Source organism: Elgaria multicarinata, chromosome 2, assembly GCF_023053635.1.
Source record: "Elgaria multicarinata webbii isolate HBS135686 ecotype San Diego chromosome 2, rElgMul1.1.pri, whole genome shotgun sequence".
Lineage (NCBI taxonomy): Eukaryota > Metazoa > Chordata > Lepidosauria > Squamata > Anguidae > Elgaria > Elgaria multicarinata.
In genome coordinates this window covers 147,873,662-147,885,914 of record NC_086172.1, presented here as the reverse complement: position 1 = coordinate 147,885,914, position 12,253 = coordinate 147,873,662, and positions in this window count along the sequence as shown.

Here is a 12,253-nt window from a genome sequence, read left to right as displayed (position 1 = left end):
TAAAGGGCTATTTCCCCTGGTTCAGCTCTCAGGGAGGAGGACGCATGGGAAGGTAAGTCCTGCTGGTGGCAGCAATGGGTTTGGAGATGAGGGAGGGGGGAGTCCAATGGACTCCTGGTCGTCCTTGCAAGGTTGACCCACTTCGGGGGATCTCACTTCAGCTTTGGTGCCAGAGACAGCAAAGCCCTGAAGCACCCCAAGTTGAATTGGGGGCTTTTCAGAGGCTCTGAAATGGCCTTTGAGGTGAGTCGGCGGGGAGGGGGCTGTGCATAACCCTAGTTGCATAACCAAAGGTGGATTTCCTGAGTGAAACCAAATGGCAGAGGAAAGTGAATAAAGAGACTATATGACCCCGTTGACCTACTTTCAGACAGAGGTACTGCTAGTCCTGGATTTCTTACAAGACTTCTGCATGAACCACAAACCAAACCAAACTGCTTGGCTTGGTATAAGCCTCTTCTGTCAAGAACAGCTTTTAAATTTTACTTGGATGAATGAGTTACTATGAGCTGGTTTCATTGGCAAACTGCACATGTAAGCACAAACCAATACATCACACCCGTACTGTTCCACCAAGGGCAGAGGATGCCAATAATCCCGGGATCAGCTGTCCCAACCAAAAACAGGAAGAAGGAAGCCTGGGCATTTCTTTAAATGAGCACATTCGATGAAGCACTGGCAATACAGACTTACCCTGAGTCAGCAGAACCACACAACTCACAAAGGGTATTTGTTCACACAGATGAATTATTCAGTTGGCTTGAATAGCATCTCTCCAACAATCATTCTGCAAGCGAGTATTGCACACACAGAGGCGCTCCCCCAAGCACATCTGCAAAGGAGAGTCGGGATAGTTCTCTTGATCAGCCAAATGGTGGTGGGATGTGGGGGGATCCTTTGTTTCTGGGAGGAGCATCGTCAAAACAGCAGTTGGTGTTTCCCTTTTTAAAAAAAAGTGCAACAAGTCCCAGACCAGTAAAATGAGTTAGACAAATCTAGAGCTGAAGATTAAGACAAACTGGTTTCCTTAGTCAAAAGGCCTTTGATTTGCACAAACTGAAAAGAGAGAGAGAGAGAGGGTGTGTGTGTGGATAGATAGATAGATAGATAGATAGATAGATAGATAGATAGATAGATAGGAAGGAAGGAAGGAAGGATCTAGTACTTCCATATCCTGACCAGAAGATTCTGGCATCATGCCATGCTTTCAGTGAAGCTTCTCACAATACTTAGCATTTATATGGTGCATTTCAAAGCACTCCTCCCACATATAATATCTCAGTATTCGTAGACTGAAGGACAGGGCCGGCCCTACAATGAAGCAGCCTGATGCGGGCACATCAGGTGGCAGATTATGGGAAGAGTGGCGAATTGCTCTCCCCCTCCAAAGATACCGGCACTTCTTGGTCCAGCCTGCTGTAATGACTGATCAGTTGGACACAGGCCAGATAAGTCAGTCAGCCGTCCTCATGTTGGCTGGGAGTGGTGGGCGGTGTAGTCCAAGACACCTGGCAGGCACTAGATTAGGGAAGGCTGTGGGAGGTAATTGCTATGTCCATTTTTATGGATGGTGCTTTAAAAGCGTGTGAAAGAAAAATAATACAGCTTGCTTGAAGTCATCCAACAATGTCATTACCTTGGCTGTCGAGGGGCTGAAGTCCAGGTCTCCTAGATCTGTCACTGCACCACACTGACTCTCTTTTTACATATGGAGCCTGAGCGCTTGGTTAGTCAGAGGGATGGAGGTACATTTTCCACAGTCTCTGCAGTTGCTTTTCTTGGCTGGACTACTTCTCTCTGGGTAGAGACCCAAGTAGTAGCAAACTTTGGCAGCAATGAGGAAAAAGTCAGAACGTTTGAAGAAAGTTGGTTTTTTTTGCTTTCTCTAGACAGTTGTTGGTGCTGTCTCCAGTTCCTCTGGCACAAAGTTAGGAAGACAGGAAGCTGCCTTATATTGAGTCAGATCCCTTGTGCATCTAGCCATTGGTGTGCTTAGCACATTTCATTAGAGTGTGCACCCAGGAAATTTTATTAATTTATCTATTTTTCAAAGGCAAACATTTATTGAATGCTCATTATTTTTATTCATTTATTTATTAAACACTGTTCCATTGATGCCCTACTGCACTTTCAGATTCCCTGACCACAGGAGGTCTGTTGCAGGTGAGAGGGGAGGTTGAGGAGACATTCCTCAGGCCCCAGCATTGGTGGGGCTTTGTGGTGACACTGGCCGGAGGAGGGTCTTACCAGGCGATATTAGCCTTCGGGTCCCCTCCTCCTGGCTTATTTGAAATGTTGCTCCCAGCAGAGAGACATTATTGCTTGAGACATTACGGTGTGTCTGGGTACACCTGGCACATCCCTTGTGCACGCCTATGCATCTAGCCCAGTTTTGTCTACACTGGATTGAACCTGGGACCTTCTGTCACTGAGCTACATCCCTTCCCCTTATTTCCATGCTGCTAGCCTTGGATGCAAGTGAGCCATTTCTCCAGTCCTGGTCACATATTAATTGCTCTTTGCCTGCTATGAAGCTTGCTTAGATTCCCTTATGACTGAATGAGGAACCCACCAACCCGGACAAGCAGAGCTATTTGAGTCTTGGCTGAAACCAAAGGTCAAGCCTGAGATGGGAATTATCCAGCAAATTAGCTTGTCACCTTTGTCTCCTGGTTTGTCTGGAGAACAGCCTTTAAAAATACTGGTTCAGGTTCCAATCCCAACTCACTCACCCACCCACCCCACACACATAGATGTGAACAACACATAAGGTGTCCACTTATGAATTGCCAAGAAAGAGGAAATGCATCACCAAAAACGAGGATAAAATAGGATATGAATTTGCATAAAAAATGCATATGGCAATTTATTTATTTATTTATTTATTTTTAATTATATTAATATCCCACCTTTTTTCCTCCAAGAAACCCAAGGCAGTGTACATAATCCTCCTCCTCTCCATTTTATCCTCACAACAACAACCCTGTGAGGTAGGTTGGGCTAAAAGTGTGTGACTAGCTCAAAGTCACCCAGTGGGTTTCCATGGCCAAGTGGGGACTAGAACTCGGATCTCCTGACTCCCAGTCCAATACTTTAGCCACTATACCACACTGGCTCTCAAATTTAGAGATTCAAATTTAGAAAAATTAGACTCAAATTTAGAAAAATATATAATTTAAATAGAAATACAGTATATTGCACCATAGTGTGGAACATTACAACTGGGTGACTTGTGGATCTTGCCCAGTCTGCTGTCGAGGTGTTGTTGATGGGTGACTTCTAGGCCAATCATGTCCTTCTCATGGTTCTTTACCTTTAAACCAGACTTGGACAGTAGAGGGCTCTGTGAAAGAGGACACATAGCACACCCACCCACCCCAAAAGGAGAGTGATATGCAGTAATGGTGAGATGGGGGAAAGGAAGGGAATTAGCCATGTTGGAAATCTGCTTTCTAGCACTTTCTCTCCCCTCCTACCCTACTTGCTCTTCATGTCCTGTCCTCCAAAAGAGTCGGCTCTATGCCCACAACAGGCAGGGGAAATCTGTATCATGTCTCCAATTTTTAATATCCCCTACTTCTTAAAAATAAAATTTAAAAAGGTGCCAAGTTACACAGTCATTTCTATACATACTTTTAAAATTTGAATTTTAATCCATACATTTTGTTGGGTGAAGTTAAACTGGTTTTTGACTTGCGAGTGTTGCCGAAAAACGTGTCAAAAATGTCACTTGCATTGGTGCTTTGCCTTTATTACGTCATTGCATGTAGACAATTTTGTTCATTTACCCAAAGATGACTCATTATGGAGAATACATCCTCCATAAAGCGATTGCTAATAGCTATTTGACATTGTGTGCTGCACAGCCTCGTAAAGGTCCGGTACGGTGAGCTCCACATTTTTCAATCGGTGGCTTCCTCCAACCATCTTTGCACATGACTTTGCATTTGTGACATTTGTGACTCTCATGGACTTCACTTTTTAAAAAAAGAAAAAAAAGAAAAAAGAGAAGTGAACTGAATATAACAGTGCCGGCAGAAATCTGTTCTACTTTCATCACTACAAGAGATGACTGGTGAACAAAAGAACATAAGAAGAGCCATGACGGATCAGACCAAGGGTCCACCTAGCCCAGCATTCTGTCCACACAGCAGCCCACCACCTGTCGATCTGGGATCCAGAAGCAGGACATGGGGCAGCAGCACCCTCCCTCCCATGTTCCCCAGCAACTGGTGTACATAGGCCTACCGCTTCTGATACTGGGCTTTTATTGTTGCGCACAGGAGGCAGGTAGATGTTGTGAAAGGGACCTGCGGAAATCTCTGAGTGCCCAATAGCAAGCGTGCAATAAAATGCTCGTCTGATGGAGCTCCCAGAAGCCCTTGTCCTCCTTTTCATATGGTCACCCTATGCATGTGGTAGGAGACAAAGTAGACGGAAAGGGAAGGGAGAGAGCAGGAGATATTCTCCACCTCTGTCTCAAAATTAGTGGGACCTGAGGGCTGGACACAGATCTTTGGATAGGTGGCAACAGTCAGGAAACTTCAGCTAGTCCAAAACAGGATGGCTAGATTGCTAACAGGGAGTGGCCGATATAATCATATTATGCCAGTACTTTGCCAACTGTACTGGCTGCCGGTCCATTTCCAACCCCAATTCAAAATGCTAGTTTTAACTTTTAAATGGCTCAGGGCCAGATGACTTGAAGGTGTATCTCCTCTCATATTTACCAATCAGCTCCAAAAGTCATCATCTGAGGCCCTCTGCCAGGTGCTCCTGCCAATGAGGTGAGGCTGGTTGCTACAAGAGAGAGGGCCTCATCAGTGGTGGCACCCCATCTGTGGAATACCTGCCCTAGAGGTGCTGGCCTGGCCCCTACATTATGGTCTTTGCGATGCCAGGCGAAGATTTTTTTTTTTATTCTCCCAGACATTTTCTTTTAGATCTTTGCAGTCCTTTATCCCTGCTGCTCGTTTTAACTTCTGGTTTCGTTATGTTCTGCTGCCGGTGTCACCTTGCTTTTATCAGACTTGTGTTTCATCACTTGTTATTGTTTTATTGCCCTCTTTTTATTTTTATTTTAAATGTGCCCAGATAGCTATAATTCGGGGGAGGGAGGGGCTTAAAAACATAATAAAGGAATAATGCATAAAACCTACCCAGCCTGGCATGTCTGAAGGGAAGAGCAGAGCAATAAAACGTCCTCTCCCTACTGCACTCAAGCCGTTCCTCTCTTCAGGTCGGCCTCTCTGATGCTGAGTCAGCAGCATCAGCATCTGACAAATTAGTCAACAGGATGACTGCAGAGCTCCCAGCTTCTGGTAATTAATGTTGACAAAGCTGCGTGTGTGTGCAGCCGCGCTTGCGCGTTTCCACCCTGCTGGAGAGTCTGCCAGGAGGGAGGAGGGACAGGAGAGCAAATGCCAGGAATCAACATTCCCCAGGTCTCACAGCAACGCTGACAGGAAGGCAGAAGGCCAGGGACGCACGCAGCAGAAAGAGCCAGCCCTGCAGCAGCTAGGGCTGGATTTCGGGAGCCAAAGTCCAGGGCCCTGCACTGGGTGGGTGGGTGCATGGGGAGAGAGAGAGGAAATGACCACTTAGAGAGCAGCTGAGCAGCCGAGCAGTGGAAGCAAACTGGTGCAATAACTTAAGGGAGCTTAAAATGGAAAACTGCACATGCTCAGAGTACTATTGTTATTAATAATAAGGGTTGGCAAGTTGTTATTATTATTGCTCTAACATGTCAGGAATGTAGAAGCAGTTGTAAAGCATAGGATAGTGGTTGGGCGTGGCAGTGGACAGAAATGTTAGTTGTGTGTTTCACAAATGAAATGAAATAGAAGGCTATCTAAAGGTGCGGGGGACACCATAAGTCCATTAAGTACAGGCTCTAAATTACTTAGCTGCACCACAGCAATGACCAGCTGGGCCCCAATTGCAGAAAGTGGAAGATGAATCCAGCCTGGGAGGCGACGTACTGACACAGCACTGCAGGAGGACTCTGGACTGGGCATAGGAAGGGGTACAACTTGGAACAGCTGCCAAAAGGTTGAGTAACAGGATGTTAGAATGTTCTGAGCTGGGCTTTGTCTCTGGTTGGGCTCTGAGGTGATTTCCTCAAAACTCCCTGGTAAGATCACGAACTCTATGAGTCACAATGACCCTTTTTTTAAAAAAAAACACACACAAAACTTTGAAGCCACTGATCCTTGTGCTGCTGTTCAGCTCAAGTCATGTGACTTTCTCTTCCCACAGCCTGAAACGCGAAGTTGTCCACAGTCTGGGCCTGGGAAGTCTAGGAGGCCCCAGAGGCCCAGGGGTCAAGGGCGTTCGGTGTTTCTTTAGCTTCTCCTTCATAACTTGCACGCTAGCTTCAGATCCTGTGGTTGTCCTGCTATTTTAGACTCTCGCTTTAAAGCCAAACCGCAATTGTGCCAAGTGCAAAAAGCTGAAAAAATGTTTAAAAACAAACAAACCAAAAAACACAGGAAGTTTAAATGGGCAGCCGCAGCCTATTGTGTGAAAGGAAAAGTTATTGTGTGAAAACCTATTGTGTGAATTGGGAAACTCACTTCCCCCCCCTTTCACCAAAGCCATGTCTGGAAACATCTAGTGGCACCACATCCAGCCTTGCCATTGAGTTCTGCACTCAACAGGATAAGTGTAGCACAGGGGTAATCTCAGAGCATCAGCCATGCTGGGCCCGCAACTCAAGGATGCAGACAAGCCAGAGCATGTTCAGAGGAGGGCAACGAGGATGATCAGGGGTCTGGAAACAAATCCTATGAGGAGAGGCTGAAAGAACTGGGCATGTTTAGCCTGGAGAAGAGAAGATTGAGGGGAGACACAATACCACTCTTCAAATACTTGAAAGGTTGCCACTCAGAAGAGGGCCAGGATCTCTTCTCGATCATCTCAGAGTGCAGGACATGGAATAATGGGCTCAAGTTACAGGAAGCCAGATTCCAGCTAGACATCCGGAAAAACTTCCTGAGTGTTAGAGCAGTATGACAATGGAACCGGTTACCTAGGGAGGTCGTGGGCTCTCCCATGCCAGAGGCCTTCAAGAGGCAGCTGGACAGCCATCTGTCAGTTATGCTTTAAGGTGGATTCCTGCACTGAGCAGGGGGTTGGACTCGATGGCCTTATAGGCCCCTTCCAACTCTACTATTCTATGATTTTGACTGGGGGTTCTGGAATTTGCAGTTTGGAACAACTGGAGGGCACAAGCTTGCCTTCCTCTGGTATGACATAACTCTATGATGAGTGGAGAGTGTGGATTGTGTGGAGAATGTGGATAGGGAGACATTTTTCTTCCTTTCCCATAATACTAGATCCCATGAAGGCCATTGATAACCTTCTCCTCCAGGAATTTGTCCAATCTCCCTTGAAAGCCATCCAAATCGATTGCCATCACTATATCTTGTGGTAGCAAATTCCAGGGTTTAACTGCACTGTGTGAAGCAGTCCTTCCTCTTATCTGCCCTGAATCTCCCACCATCAGCTTCATGAGATGACCCCATTGGGTTCTAGTATAATGAGAGAGGGAGGAAAATGTCTCCCTTTCCACATTCTCCATACCGTGAATAATTTTGCACAGCTCTATCATGTCTCCTTTTATTCATCAATTTTCTAAGCCAAACGAAGCTAAACTTTTAGCCCTCACCTCCCTTTTGAAGCAAACATTGCCCAGCCTCCAAAAGTTGGGCATGATCCAGATGAACTTTGCCAGCACCTTTAATCTCAAACTGTGCAGGCTTGGTATGCTGTTTGCTTCCAATAGGTAGAAATTCTGAGGCTCTGCCAAATCGGTGAGCATCAAATGCATTCCTTTCAGCAGGTGTACTATACATGGCATTCCATATCACACATGTCCTATATAATTCTTGGAGGAAATAGTAAAACTGTCACCACCTTTGGGGCTGGGAAATGCTGCCGGGGACAGATTGCCTCCTGGAGCCAAGGCTGCAGGGACACTCTCTTTCTCTCCGTCGGTGCTGTGTGCCCGGCATACAAATGGCACTCTGTAAATAATGAAATTTTATCTTTCCAGTTTCCTGAACATGAGAGATATTTTATTCTGTCCCATTGATGTTCATTTTTGTGCTTATAAATAAAACATCGAGATGTGGAATATTGCCAATTTGTGGCACCTCCATCCTCTCTCTGTATGGAGACTGGCTCTGCGCAAACAGAGACACAGTCTGCCCCAATTTGCCTGCTGCAAAACCCCCGCGACCGCGTCTTTTGGGCTGCTGCAGAGAAATCCTTAGGGACCCCCCTTGCAAGTGCTGACCGGGCTGAATTCTCTTTAGCTGAAAAGCACAGCCCAGAGTCTGCGGTGCTGCAAGCTTGGGCACAAATGGGGTGAGCGCATTCCAACAAAGCTTAGCTCTTCATGTTGCTAAATAGGTTTGGGTTGTGAACGCTGCCGAGGGCATCTGCTCAGCTCCATAGCCATGTGCAGCTCATTTCATTAGGGTGTGCATCTAAGAACCTGCCTGGGGCTTACTTCTGAGTAGACATACTTAGGATTGTGATGCAACTCTGTTTTTAAGGTGGTACAAGATACACAAACCATATCTAGGAAAATAACAGCTTGCTGGCTACTGCATCATATTTACTTGAAAATAGGGGGGCATCATATTTACCTAAAATAAGCAAGGGCATTGTTTTAGCATTCCTGCGCTGTTGCAAACCTGAAGCTGGATGCTGTGCCTGTTTGCTTTCTCTTCCCCTCCTTATTGTTTTATTATGGTTTTATTAGAATGTAAGCCTATGCGGCAGGGTCTTGCTATTTACTGTTTACTCTGTACAGCACCATGTACATTGATGGTGCTATATAAATAAATTATTATTATTATTATTATTATTATTATTATTAATAATAATAATAATAATAATAATAATAATAATAATAATAATAAAAGACATTGAAGAATCCTCTTCAGCCAGGAAAGGCCTGGGGGCACTGCAATTCTTTCCCCCTTTTTCCTTTACTCTCCCAGTCCTTCTGACCTGTGGCAGAAGAAGCAGGGAGGAGAGAAGACACACCTCTCTCTCTCCCTCTGGTTTCCTCCTGCTCATGCAGCTGCTGCTGCTCCCTCCTTGTGGTTCAACTATCACAAGAGGTCCTGCTAACTCATGTGAGCTCCATGTGTGGCTGGGGCACAAGGCAAGAGCTGCTGGGCAGGCAAGAGCAAGGGGGCAGCAAGGGAGAAAGTGGCTGGTTGACTGAGCAAGCGAGCGGTCTGGCAGCAGTGGCTCCAGCTCCATTCCTTGCCTACAAATAGAATTATTGGCCTTCCTGGCAATTATTGGCTTTCCTGGGGAAAGCAGTACAATTCACCTCTCTTCCTGTCCTCCTTAAAAGCCTGGATTTGAGTGGGGGGTGGAGGCAGGAAAGCGGTGGCAGCCCCAAACATTAGAGTGTGCCTGGGCACACCTGGCACACCCCTTGCGCTCACCAGTGCTCAGCTCCTGCAAACAGTGTGGAGAAAGGAGCTTCCCATGGGTGGCTCCGATATTGGCTCCTGCAGAGATCTGCATTCAGAGGGCTTCCAAACATTGGCTTTGTCAGGAGACCTCAGGTGTGCAGATTTAGTACATAAGCCATGTAGGGCTTACAGACACCAGCAGGGACCAACAGGCCAGGATCAGTGGCAACACAACCTGGTGAAATGACTCTTACATTAAACCCCACATGGCTTGTGGTAGTGGTGGTAGCACATGCTGCTTTGTGGATTTGGTGTCTAACAGAATGCATGAAACCAGCAAAGCAGGAAACTGTGGCCAAGGAAATCTCTTACATTTCCCCTGGTGGTGTTGGAAAGTCTGGGGTGACTTACAGCAGAGGTGCTTTATACAGAGAAAGCGTAGCAATAACAGTATTTAGTATTGGCGGCAACAAACCCAGGCTGGAGCCAGTGTAAAAGATGTTCAAATCAATTTATTAGTGCTTTCATACACATCATCAGAGAAGGCTATCTAACAGTCTTTAATTACAAGCATCCCCTAAAGTTGAGTGTGTGGATGTAAATGAAGGCATGAGATATGGTTACTTGCCTCCTCTCTGAAGAGACCATATGAGGATTGTTGCAGAGGCATGAGGAGGAAGAGGAAGAGGAGGGAGCAGGAAAAAGGAAATGATCAAGCTACAGGACATTGTCTATCACCTCCTAGTGTCTGGAAGCATGCGGAGTTCTTTGTATTATCCGACAGATGGAAGGTGTTTCCAAGATATACAGTGGGTCTGTAAGGGATCATGAAGACCCACATAATATTCCAGATATGACAATCCTCTTTTCAGGAAATGATAGCCTTTCAAGAAGTTGTTAATTGGATGCAGACAAGCTGGAGCATGTTCAGAGGAGGGCAACCAGGATGTTCAGGGGTCTGGAAACAAAGCCCTATGAGACTGAAACAACTGGGCATGTTGAGCATGGAGAAGAGAAGATTGAGAGGAGACATGACAGCACTCTTCAAATACTTAAAAGGTTGTCACACAGAGGAGGGCCAGGATCTCTTCTCGATCCTCTCAGAGTGCAGGACATGGAATAACGGGCTCAAGTTACAGGAAGCCAGATTCCGGCCGGACATCAGGAAAAACTTCCTGACTGTTAGAGCAGTACGACAATGGGGTCAGTTACCTAGGGAGGTTGTGGGCTCTCCCACACTAGAGGCCTTGAAGAGGCAGCTGGACAACCATTTGTCAGGTATGCTTTAGGCTGGATTCCTGCATTGAGCAGCAGGTTGGACTCAATGGCCTTATAGGCCCGTTCCAACCCCTTCTATGATTCTATCTATTGTGTATACAAGCAGAATGTATTCATTCACCTATAGCAGTTGCAGAAGCTCAGGCTCCACAGAAGGCCACACCCTCTTCCTCTAGCCCTACCCAATATCCTTACCAATCATTTGGATTCCTGGCTTTTATGCAGATCCCCCTCCCCCCTTTCCTAAGGCTTAGTTACTGCCAGGAAGAGCTTTAAGCTAAAATAGGCTGGAGTTTGGGTATTTGTGATGTCACCCCCTTCGTCTTTGGCCTCGCCCACCCCTGGAATGTGCCCCCCTGAAGCTTCTCTGAAATGGAATTCAGCCCTTGAGCTAAAAGGTGTTTAACACCCCTGTCCTCTAGGAAGCCAATTTCCCCCATCCATCTTTGGGATATGTGCAGCTGTTATTGGGAGCCCCCCACTTTGCTGAGGAAACTGCACTTTCTTCCTATTGGCTATCAGGCCAGGTTTAAGGCTTTGGAACTAGTGTATAAAGCCCTAAACAATTTGGGATTAGGGTACCTGAGAGAGCGCCTTCTCCCTTACCAACCTGCCCAGTCACTGAGGTCATCAGGGGACATGCTCCTGGTGGTTCCACATGGACCTATAGCTGGTTTGGAGTCCACCAGGAGAAGAGCCTTTAGTGTGGTGGCTCCTTCTCTTTGGAACTCCCTGCCCCTGGAGGTCAGGCGGGCGCCAACATTATGCTGCTTCCGGTGCCTCCTGAAAACACTTCTTTTCAAGGAAGCATTCCTCAGCTGACCAGCCACCTTTTTTTATTGATACTTTCTTTTAAATTGATCAATTTTATTTTGCTGTTTTAATCTTTTTTTAAAAAAATAAATCTTTTTACTATTTTATTCCCATGTTCACTGCTCTGGAATCTATTGTAGTTATGGAGCAGTATATAAATAATGTAAATAAATAAATAAGGAAGGTGCTGATGGTGAAACAGAAGCTTTGTCTCTAGCTTAGGGAATTTTCAGACAGATGGAAGAAACACAAATGATAGGAGATGCTTCTTCCCTCTGCTAGGAATCTTACTTTTTAATTCTCACCTTTTTGTAATATTATAAGGGCTTTTGTACCATGTTTTTGCTGAACATGGAAAATGATGTGCATGCTTATAAAGAAAAACCTTAGTGTGCCTTTCAGACGTTTTATGCAAAGTTAAGCACATACAGTGCAATCCTATGCAGGTTTACTCACAAGTAAGTCTGCACGGTGTTCTGTGGGTTTTTTTCTCCAGTAAGTGTGCTTAGGAATGCAGTCCTAGCAAATAGTTTACATGGAAGCACAGCTCCTTGAAATCAATGGGGTGTGGGGCTTAACTTTGTAGCATTTGATGAGATAACTACAACAAATGCTAACCAAATGATGTCTTCACTGAGACCTCCATCTAACACAGCCCTCCAGATGTTTTGGACTACAACTCCCAAAATTCCTGACCATTGGCCATGCTGATCTGGCTGATC